Genomic DNA, 12,482 nt, shown 5'->3' with positions numbered 1-12,482 from the left:
ACAGAAATTGCATCGGGATTGATTTCAACAGTCACCATGCGCACTTCCCCCACGGGAGTAATGTCTCAAACAGTGTACGCTTTGAGTTCCCTGCAAGACCAGTAGTAGTTTCCGATGCACATCTGGAGGCATTCTGTAATCTGTGGACTATCAGACTGTTGATGAAATACAGAAATTGCATCGGAATTGATTACAACAGTCACCATGCGCACTTTCCTCCATGGGAGTAAGGTCTCAAACAGTCCACGCTTTGATCGTTCCCTGGAAGACTAGTAGTAGTTTCCGATGCACATCTTTAGGTTTTCTGTAATCTGTGGACCATCAGAGTGTTGATGAAACACAGAAATTGCATCGGGATTGAATACAACAGTCACCATCCGCACTTTCCTCCATGGGAGTAATTTCTGATACAGTCTACGTTTGTTCGTTCCCTGGAAGACCAGTAGTAGATTCCGATGCACATCTGGTGGCATTCTGTAATCTGTGAACTATCAGAGGGTTGATGAAACACAGAAATTGCATCGGGATTGAATACAACAGTCACCATGTGCACTTTGCTCCATGGGAGTAAAGTCTCTAAGAGTTTACGCTTTGATCGTTCCCCGGAAGACCAGTAGTAGTTTCCGATGCACATCTGGAGGCATTCTGTAATCTGTGGACTATCAGACTGTTGATGAAACACAGAAATTGCATCGGGATTGAATACACCAGTCACCATGCGCTCTTTCCTCCATGGGAGTAATGTCTCAAAAAGTCCACACTTTGATCGTTCCCTGGAAGACCAGTAGTAGTTTCCGATGCACATCTGGAGGTTTTCTGTAATCTGTGGGCTATCAGAGTGTTGATGAAACACAGAAATTGCATCGGGATTGAATACAACAGTCACCATCCGCACTTTCCTCCATGGGAGTAATGTCTGATACAGTCTACGTTTGATCGTTCAGTGGAAGACCAGTAGTAGATTCCGATGCACATTTGGTGGCATTCTGTAATCTGTGGACTATCAGAGTGCTGATGAAACACAGAAATTGCATCGAGATTGAATACAACAGTCACCATGTGCACTTTCCTAAATAGGAGTAATATCTCAAACAGTGTACGCTTTGAGTTCCCTGGAAGACCAGTAGTAGTTTCCGATGCACATCTGGAGGCATTCTGTAATCTGTGGACTATCAGACTGTTGATGAAATACAGAAATTGCATCGGAATTGATTAGAACAGTCACCATGCGCACTTTCCTCCATGGGAGTAATGTCTCAAACAGTCCACGCTTTGATCGTTCCCTGGAAGACCAGTAGTAGTTTCCGATGCACATCTTTAGGTTTTCTGTAATCTGTGGACCATCAGAGTGTTGATGAAACACAGAAATTGCATCGAGATTGAATACAACAGTCACCATGCGCACTTTCCTCCATGGGAGTAATGTCTCTAACAGTCTACACTTTGATCGTTCCCTGGAAGACCAGTAGTAGTTTCCGATGCACATCTGGAGGCATTCTGTAATATGTGGACTATCAAAGTGTTGATGAAACACAGAAATTGCATCGGGATTGAATACAACAGTCACCATACGCACTTTCCTCCATGGGATTAATGTCTGAAACCGTCTACGTTTGATCGGTCCCTGTTAGACCAGTAGTAGATTCCGATGCACATCTGGTGGCATTCTGTAACCTGTGGACTATCAGAGTGTTGATGAAACACAGAAATTGCATCGAGATTGAATACAACAGTCACCATGCGCACTTTCCTCCATGGGAGTAATGTCTCTAACAGTCTACACTTTGATCGTTCCCTGGAAGACCAGTAGTAGTTTCCGATGCACATCTGGAGGCATTCTGAAAACTGTGGACTATCAGAGTGTTGATGAAACACAGAAATTGCATCGGGACTGAATACACCAGTCACCATGCGCACTTTCCTCCATGGGAGTAGTGTCTCATACAGTCTACGCTTTGATCGTTCCGTGGAATACCAGAAGTAGTTTCCGATGCACATCTGGAGGCATTCTGAAATCTGTGGACTAACTGAGTGTTGATGAAACACAGAAATTGCATCGAGATTGAATAAAACAGTCACCATGCTCTCTTTCCTCCATGGGAGTAAATTCTCAAACAGTCTACGCTTTGATAGTTCCCTGGAAGACCTGAAGTTTTTTCCGATGCACATCTGGAAGCATTCTGTAATCTGTGGACTATCAGAGTGTTGACGAAACACAGAAATTGCATCGGGACTCAATACAACAGTCACCATGCGCACTTTCCTCCATGGGAGTAATGTCTCAAACTGTCTACGCTTTGATCGTTCCTAGGAAGACCAGTAGTAGTTTCCGATGCACATCTGGAGGCATTCTGGAATCTGTGGACTATCAGAGTGTTGATGAAACACAGAAATTGCATCGGGAGTGAATGCAACAGTCACCATCCGCACTTTCCTCCATGGGATTAATGTCTGATACAGTCTACGTTTGATCGTTCCCTGGAAGACCAGTAGTAGATTCCGATGCACATCTGGTGGCATTCTGTAATCTGTGAACTATCAGAGTGTTGATGAAACACAGAAATTGCATCGGGATTGATTTCAACAGTCACCATGCGCACTTCCCCCACGGGAGTAATGTCTCAAACAGTGTACGCTTTGAGTTCCCTGGAAGACCAGTAGTAGTTTCCGATGCACATCTGGAGGCATTCTGTAATCTGTGGACTATCAGACTGTTGATGAAATACAGAAATTGCATCGGAATTGATTACAACAGTCACCATGCGCACTTTCCTCCATGTTAGTAAGGTCTCAAACAGTCCACGCTTTGATCGTTCCCTGGAAGACTAGTAGTAGTTTCCGATGCACATCTTTAGGTTTTCTGTAATCTGTGGACCATCAGAGTGTTGATGAAACACAGAAATTGCATCGGGATTGAATACAACAGTCACCATCCGCACTTTCCTCCATGGGAGTAATGTCTGATACAGTCTACGTTTGTTCGTTCCCTGGAAGACCAGTAGTAGATTCCGATGCACATCTGGTGGCATTCTGTAATCTGTGAACTATCAGAGGGTTGATGAAACACAGAAATTGCATCGGGATTGATTTCAACAGTCACCATGCGCACTTCCCCCACGGGAGTAATGTCTCAAACAGTGTACGCTTTGAGTTCCCTGGAAGACCAGTAGTAGTTTCCGATGCACATCTGGAGGCATTCTGTAATCTGTGGACTATCAGACTGTTGATGAAATACAGAAATTGCATCGGAATTGATTACAACAGTCACCATGCGCACTTTCCTCCATGGGAGTAAGGTCTCAAACAGTCCACGCTTTGATCGTTCCCTGGAAGACTAGTAGTAGTTTCCGATGCACATCTTTAGGTTTTCTGTAATCTGTGGACCATCAGAGTGTTGATGAAACACAGAAATTGCATCGGGATTGAATACAACAGTCACCATCCGCACTTTCCTCCATGGGAGTAATGTCTGATACAGTCTACGTTTGTTCGTTCCCTGGAAGACCAGTAGTAGATTCCGATGCACATCTGGTGGCATTCTGTAATCTGTGAACTATCAGAGGGTTGATGAAACACAGAAATTGCATCGGGATTGAATACAACAGTCACCATGCGCACTTTGCTCCATGGGAGTAAAGTCTCTAAGAGTTTACGCTTTGATCGTTCCCCGGAAGACCAGTAGTAGTTTCCGATGCACATCTGGAGGCATTCTGTAATCTGTGGACTATCAGACTGTTGATGAAACACAGAAATTGCATCGGGATTGAATACACCAGTCACCATGCGCTCTTTCCTCCATGGGAGTAATGTCTCAAAAAGTCCACACTTTTATCGTTCCCTGTAAGACCAGTAGTAGTTTCCGATGCACATCTGGAGGTTTTCTGTAATCTGTGGGCTATCAGAGTGTTGATGAAACACAGAAATTGCATCGGGATTGAATACAACAGTCACCATCCGCACTTTCCTCCATGGGAGTAATGTCTGATACAGTCTACGTTTGATCGTTCAGTGGAAGACCAGTAGTAGATTCCGATGCACATTTGGTGGCATTCTGTAATCTGTGGACAATCAGAGTGCTGATGAAACACAGAAATTGCATCGAGATTGAATACAACAGTCACCATGTGCACTTTCCTAAATAGGAGTAATATCTCAAAGAGTGTACGCTTTGAGTTCCCTGGAAGACCAGTAGTAGTTTCCGATGCACATCTGGAGGCATTCTGTAATCTGTGGACTATCAGACTGTTGATGAAATACAGAAATTGCATCGGAATTGATTACAACAGTCACCATGCGCACTTTCCTCCATGGGAGTAATGTCTCAAACAGTCCACGCTTTGATCGTTCCCTGGAAGACCAGTAGTAGTTTCCGATGCACATCTTTAGGTTTTCTGTAATCTGTGGACCATCAGAGTGTTGATGAAACACAGAAATTGCATCGGGATTGAATACAACAGTCACCATCCGCACTTTCCTCCATGGGAGTAATGTCTGATACAGTCTACGTTTGATCGTTCCCTGGAAGACCAGTAGTAGATTCCGATGCACATCTGGTGGCATTCTGTAATCTGTGAACTATCAGAGTGTTGATGAAACACAGAAATTGCATCGGGATTGAATACAACAGTCACCATGCGCACATTGCTCCATGGGAGTAAAGTCTCTAAGAGTTTACGCTTTGATCGTTCCCCGGAAGACCAGTAGTAGTTTCCGATGGACATCTGGAGGCATCCTGTAATCTGTGGACTATCAGAGTGTTGATGAAACACAGAAATGGCATCGAGATTGAATACAACAGTCACCATGCGCACTTTCCTCCGAAGGAGTAATGTCTCAAACAGTGCACGCTTTGATCGTTCCCTGGAAGACCAGTAGTAGCTTCCGATGCACAACTGGTTTCATTCTGTAACCAGTGGACTATCAGAGTGTTGATGAAACACAGAAATTGCATCGAGATTGAATACAACAGTCACCATGCGCACTTTCCTCCAGGGGAGTAATGTCTCAAACAGTGTACGCTTTGAGTTCCCTGGAAGACCTATAGCAGTTTCCGATGCACATCTGGAGGCAATCTGTAATCTGTGGACTATCAGACTGTTGATGAAATACAGAAACTGCATCGGAATTGAATACAACAGTCACCATGCGCACTTTCCTCCATGGGAGTAATGCCTCAAACAGTCTACGCTTTGATCGTTCCCTGGAAGACCAGTAGTAGTTTCCGATGCACATCTGGAGGCATTCTGTAATCTGTGGACTATCAAAGTGTTGAGGAAACACAGAAATTGCATCGGGATTGAATACAACAGTCACCATACGCACTTTCCTCCATGGGAGTAATGTCTGATACAGTCTACGTTTGATCGTTCAGTGGAAGACCAGTAGTAGATTCCGATGCACATTTGGTGGCATTCTGTAATCTGTGGACAATCAGAGTGCTGATGAAACACAGAAATTGCATCGAGATTGAATACAACAGTCACCATGTGCACTTTCCTAAATAGGAGTAATATCTCAAAGAGTGTACGCTTTGAGTTCCCTGGAAGACCAGTAGTAGTTTCCGATGCACATCTGGAGGCATTCTGTAATCTGTGGACTATCAGACTGTTGATGAAATACAGAAATTGCATCGGAATTGATTACAACAGTCACCATGCGCACTTTCCTCCATGGGAGTAATGTCTCAAACAGTCCACGCTTTGATCGTTCATTGGAAGACCAGTAGTAGTTTCCGATGCACATCTTTAGGTTTTCTGTAATCTGTGGACCATCAGAGTGTTGATGAAACACAGAAATTGCATCGGGATTGAATACAACAGTCACCATCCGCACTTTCCTCCATGGGAGTAATGTCTGATACAGTCTACGTTTGATCGTTCCCTGGAAGACCAGTAGTAGATTCCGATGCACATCTGGTGGCATTCTGTAATCTGTGAACTATCAGAGTGTTGATGAAACACAGAAATTGCATCGGGATTGAATACAACAGTCACCATGCGCACATTGCTCCATGGGAGTAAAGTCTCTAAGAGTTTACGCTTTGATCGTTCCCCGGAAGACCAGTAGTAGTTTCCGATGGACATCTGGAGGCATCCTGTAATCTGTGGACTATCAGAGTGTTGATGAAACACAGAAATGGCATCGAGATTGAATACAACAGTCACCATGCGCACTTTCCTCCGAAGGAGTAATGTCTCAAACAGTGCACGCTTTGATCGTTCCCTGGAAGACCAGTAGTAGCTTCCGATGCACAACTGGTTTCATTCTGTAACCAGTGGACTATCAGAGTGTTGATGAAACACAGAAATTGCATCGGGATTGAATACAACAGTCACCATACGCACTTTCCTCCATGGGATTAATGTCTGAAACCGTCTACGTTTGATCGGTCCCTGTTAGACCAGTAGTAGATTCCGATGCACATCTGGTGGCATTCTGTAATCTGTGGACTATCAGAGTGTTGATGAAACACAGAAATTGCATCGAGATTGAATACAACAGTCACCATGCGCACTTTCCTCCATGGGAGTAATGTCTCTAACAGTCTACACTTTGATCGTTCCCTGGAAGACCAGTAGTAGTTTCCGATGCACATCTGGAGCCATTCTGTAATATGTGGACTATTAGAGTGTTGATGAAGCACTAAAATTGCATCGGGATTGAGTACAATAGCCACCATGGGCACTTACCTCAATGGGAGTAATGTCTCAAACAATCTATGCTTTGATCGTTCCCTGGAAGTCCAGTAGTAGTTTCCGATGCACACCTGGAGGCATTCTGTAATCTGTGGACTATCAGACTGTTGATGAAATACAGAAATTGCATCGGAATTGAATACAACAGTCACCATGCGCACTTTCCTCCATGGGATAAATGTCTCAAAGAGTCTACGATTTTATCGTTCCCTGGAAGACCAGTAGTAGTTTCCGATGCACATCTGGAGGCATTCTGAAAACCGTGGACTATCAGAGTGTTGATGAAACACAGAAATTGCATCGGGACTGAATACACCAGTCACCATGCGCACTTTCCTCCATGGGAGTAGTGTCTCATACAGTCTACGCTTTGACCGTTCCGTGGAATACCAGAAGTAGTTTCCGATGCACATCTGGAGGCATTCTGAAATCTGTGGACTAACTGAGTGTTGATGAAACACAGTAATTGCATCGAGATTGAATAAAACAGTCACCATGCTCTCTTTCCTCCATGGGAGTAAATTCTCAAACAGTCTACGCTTTGTAAGTTCCCTGGAAGACCTGAAGTTTTTTCCGATGCACATCTGGAAGCATTCTGTAATCTGTGGACTATCAGAGTGTTGACGAAACACAGAAATTGCATCGGGACTCAATACAACAGTCACCATGCGCACTTTCCTCCATGGGAGTAATGTCTCAAACTGTCTACGCTTTGATCGTTCCTAGGAAGGCCAGTAGTAGTTTCCGATGCACATCTGGAGGCATTCTGGAATCTGTGGACTATCAGAGTGTTGATGAAACACAGAAATTGCATCGGGATTGAATGCAACAGTCACCATCCGCACTTTCCTCCATGGGATTAATGTCTGAAACAGTCTACGTTTGATCGTTCCCTGGAAGACCAGTAGTAGATTCCGATGCACATCTGGTGGCATTCTGTAATCTGTGGACTATCAGAGTGTTGATGGAACACAGAAATTGCATCGAGATTGAATACAACAGTCACCTTGCGCACTTTCCTCCATGGGAGTAATGTCTCTAAGAGTCTACACTTTGATCGTTCCCTGGAAGACCAGTAGTAGTTTCCGATGCACATCCGGAGGCATTCTGTAATATGTGGACTATAAGAGTGTTGATGAAGCACTGAAATTGCATCGGGATTGAGTGCAATAGCCACCATGAGCACTTTCCTCTATGGGAGTAATGTCTCAAACAGTCTACGCATTGATCGTTCAGTGGAAGCCCAGTAGTAGTTTCCGAGGCACACCTGGAGACATTCTGTAATCTGTGGATTCTTAGACTGTTGATGAAATACAGAAATTGCATCGGAATTGAATACAACAGTCACCATGCGCACTCTCCTCCATGGGAGTAATGTCTCAAACAGTCTACGCTTTGATCGTTCTCTGGAAGACCAGTAGTAGTTTCCGATGCACATCTGAAGGCATTCTGTAATCTGTAGACTATCAGAGTGTTGATGAAACACATAAATTGCATCGGGATTGAATACAACAGTCCCCATGCGCACTTTCCTCCATGGGAGTAGTGTCTCATACAGTCTACGCTTTTTATCGTTCCCTGGAATACCAGAAGTAGTTTCCGATGCACATCTGGAGGCACTCTGAAATCTGTGGATTAACTGAATGTTGATGAAACACAGAAATTGCATCGGGATTGAATAAAACAGTCACCATGCGCACTTTCCTAAATGGGAGTAATGTCTCAAACCGTCTACGCTTTGATCGTTCCCTGGAAGACCTGAAGAAGTTTCCGATGCACATCTGGAGGCATTCCGTAATCTGTGGACTATCAGAGTGTTGATGAAACACAGAAATTGCATCGGAATTGAATACAACAGTCACCATGCGCACCTTCTTCCATGGGAGTAATTCTCAAACAGTCTACGCTTTGATCGGTCCCTGGAAGACCAGTATAGTTTCCGATGCACATCTGAAGGCATTCTGTAATCTGTGGACTATCAGAGTGTTGATGAAACACAGAAATTGCATCGGGTTTGAATAGAACAGTCACCATGCGCACTTTCCTCCATGGGTGGAATGTCTCAAACAGTCTACACTTTGATCGTTCCCTTGAAGACCAGTAGTAGTTACCGATGCACATCTGGAGGCATTCTGTAATCTGTGGACTATCAGAGTGTTGATGAAAACACAGAAATTGCCTCGGGATTAAATACAACAGTCACCATGCGCACTTTCCTCCAGGTGAGTAATGTCTCAAACAGTGTACGCTTTGAGTTCCCTGGAAGACCTGTAGTAGTTTCCGATGCACATCTGGAGGCATTCTGTAATCTGTGGACTATCAGACTTTTGATGAAATACAGAAATTGCATCGGAATTGAATACAACAGTCACCATGCGCACTTTCCTCCATGGGAGTAATGTCTCAAACAGTCTACGCTTTGATCGTTCCCTGGAAGACCAGTAGTAGTTTCCGATGCACATCTGAAGGCATTCTGTAATCTGTGGACTATCAGAGTGCTGATGAAACACAAAAATTGCATCGGGATTGAATACAACAGACACCATGCGCTCTTTCATCCATGGGAGTAATATCTCAAACAGTCTACGCTTTGATCGTTCCCTAGAAGACCTGAAGTAGTTTCCGATGCACATCTGGAGGCATTATGTATTCTGTGGAGTATCAGAGTGTTGATGAAACACAGAAATTGCATCGGGATTGAATACAACAGTCACCATGCGCACTTTGCTCCATGGGAGTAATGTCTCAAAGAGTTTACGCTTTGATCGTTCCCTGGAAGTCCAGTAGTAGTTTCCGATGCACACCTGGAGGCATTCTGTAATCTGTGGACTATCAGACTGTTGATGAAACACAGAAATTGCATCGGAATAGAATACAACAGTCACCATGCGCACTTTCCTCCATGGGAGTAATGTCTCAAACAGTGTACGCTTTGAGTTCATAGGAAGACCAGTAGTAGTTTCCGATGCACATCTGGACGCATTCTGTAATCTGTGGACTATCAGAGTGTTGATGTAACACAGAAATTGCTTCGGGTTTAATACAACAGTCACCATTACTCCATGGGAGTAATGTCTCTAACAGTCTCACTTTGATCGTTCCCTGGAAGAACAGTAGTGATTTCCGATGCACATCTGGTGGCATTCTGTAATCTGTAGAGTATCAGAGTGTTGATAAAACACAGAAATTGCATCGGGATTGAATACAACAGACACCATGCGCTCTTTCCTCCATGGGAGTAATATCTCAAACAGTCTACGCTTTGATCGTTCCCTGGAAGACCTGAAGTAGTTTCCGATGCACATCTGGAGGCATTCTGTAATCTGTGGAATATCAGAGTGTTGATGAAACACCGAAATTGCATCGGGATTCAATACAACAGTCACCATGCGCACTTTCCTCCATGGGAGTAATGTCTCAAACAGTCTACGCTTTGATCGTTCCTAGGAAGAACAAGAGTAGTTTCCGATGCACATCTGGAGGCATTCTGTAATCTGTGGAGTATCAGAGTGTTGATGAAACACAGAAATTGCATCGGGATTGAATACAACAGTCACAATGAGCACTTTGCTCCATGGGAGTAATGTCTCAAAGAGTTTACGCTTTGATCGTTCCCTGCAAGACCAGTAGTAGTTTCCGATGCACATCTGGAGGCATTCTGTAATCTGTGGACTATCAGAGTGTTGATGAATCACAGAAATTGCATCGGGATTGAGTACGACATTCACCATGCGCACTTTCCTCCATGGGAGTAATGTCTCAAACAGTCTACGCTTTGATCGTTCCCTGGAAGTCCAGTAGTAGTTTCCGATGCACACCTGGAGGCATTCTGTAATCTGTGGACTATCAGACTGTTGATGAAACACAGAAATTGCATCGGAATTGAATACAACAGTCACCATGCGCACTTCCCTCCATGGAAGTAATGTCTCAAACAGTCTACGCTTTGATCGTTCCCTGGAAGACCTGTAGTAGTTTCCGATGCACATCTGGAATCATTCTGTAATCTGTGTACTATCAGACTGTTGATGAAACACTGAAATTGCCTCGGGATTGAATACAACAGTCACCATGCGCACTTTCCTCCATGCGAGTAATTCTCAAACAGTTTACGCTTTGATCGTTCCCTGGAAGACCAGTAGTAGCTTCCGATGCACATCTGGTGGCATTCTGTGATCTGTGGACTATCAGAGTGTTGATGATACACAGAAATTGCATCGGGATTGATTTCAACAGTCACCATGCGCACATCCCCCACGGGAGTAATGTCTCAAACAGTGTATGCTTTGATCGTTCCCTGGAAGACCAGTTATAGTTTCTGACGCACATCTGGTGGCATTCTGTAATCCTTGGACTATCAGAGTGTTGATGAAACACAGAAATTACATCGGGATTGAATACAACAGTCACCATGCGCACTTTCCTCCATGGGAGTAATGTCTCAAACACTCTACGATTTGATCGTTCCCTGGAAGTCCAGTAGTAGTTTCCGATGCACACCTGGAGGCATTCTGAAATCTGTGGACTATCAGAGTGTTGATGAAACACAGAAATTGAATCGAGATTGAATACATCAGTCACCATGCGCACTTTCCTCCATGGGAGTAATGTCTCAAACAGTCCACGCTTTGATCGTTCCCTGGAAGACCAGTAGTAGTTTCCGATGCACATCTGGAGGTTTTCTGTAATCTGTGGACTAACTGAGTGTTGATGAAACACAGAAATTGCATCGGGATTGAATACAACAGTCACCATCCGCACTTTCCTCCATGGGAGTAATGTCTGATACAGTCTACGTTTGATCGTTCCCTGGAAGACCAGTAGTAGATTCCGATGCACATCTGGTGGCATTCTGTAATCTGTGGACTATCAGAGTGTTGATGAAACACAGAAACTGCATCGAGATTGAATACAACAGTCACCATGTGCACTTTCCTCAATAGGAGTAATGTCTCAAACAGTGTACGCTTTGAGTTCCCTGGAAGACCAGTATTAGTTTCCGATTCACATCTGGAGGCATTCTGTAATCTGTGGACCATCAGACTGTTGATGAAATACAGAAATTGCATCGGAATTGAATACAACAGTCACCATGCGCACTTTCCTCCATAGGAGTAATGTCTCAAACAGTCCACGCTTTGATCGTTCCCTGGAAGACCAGTAGTAGTTTCCGATGCACATCTGGAGGTTTTCGGTAATCTGTGGACCATCAGAGTGTTGATGAAACACAGAAACTGCATCGGGATTGAATACAACAGTCACCATCCGCACTTTCCTCCATGGGAGTAATGTCTGATACAGTCTACGTTTGATCGTTCCCTGGAAGACCAGTAGTAGATTCCGATGCACATCTGGTGGCATTCTGTAATCTGTGGACTATCAGAGTGTTGATGGAACACAGAAATTGCATCGAGATTGAATACAACAGTCACCTTGCGCACTTTCCTCCATGGGAGTAATGTCTCTAAGAGTCTACACTTTGATCGTTCCCTGGAAGACCAGTAGTAGTTTCCGATGCACATCCGGAGGCATTCTGTAATATGTGGACTATAAGAGTGTTGATGAAGCACTGAAATTGCATCGGGATTGAGTGCAATAGCCACCATGAGCACTTTCCTCTATGGGAGTAATGTCTCAAACAGTCTACGCATTGATCGTTCAGTGGAAGCCCAGTAGTAGTTTCCGATGCACACCTGGAGACATTCTGTAATCTGTGGATTCTTAGACTGTTGATGAAATACAGAAATTGCATCGGAATTGAATACAACAGTCACCATGCGCACTCTC

Source organism: Schistocerca gregaria, chromosome 10 (assembly GCF_023897955.1).
Source record: "Schistocerca gregaria isolate iqSchGreg1 chromosome 10, iqSchGreg1.2, whole genome shotgun sequence".
Lineage (NCBI taxonomy): Eukaryota > Metazoa > Arthropoda > Insecta > Orthoptera > Acrididae > Schistocerca > Schistocerca gregaria.
The sequence above is the reverse complement of the archived record's forward strand: the minus strand, read 5'-3'. Positions refer to the sequence as shown.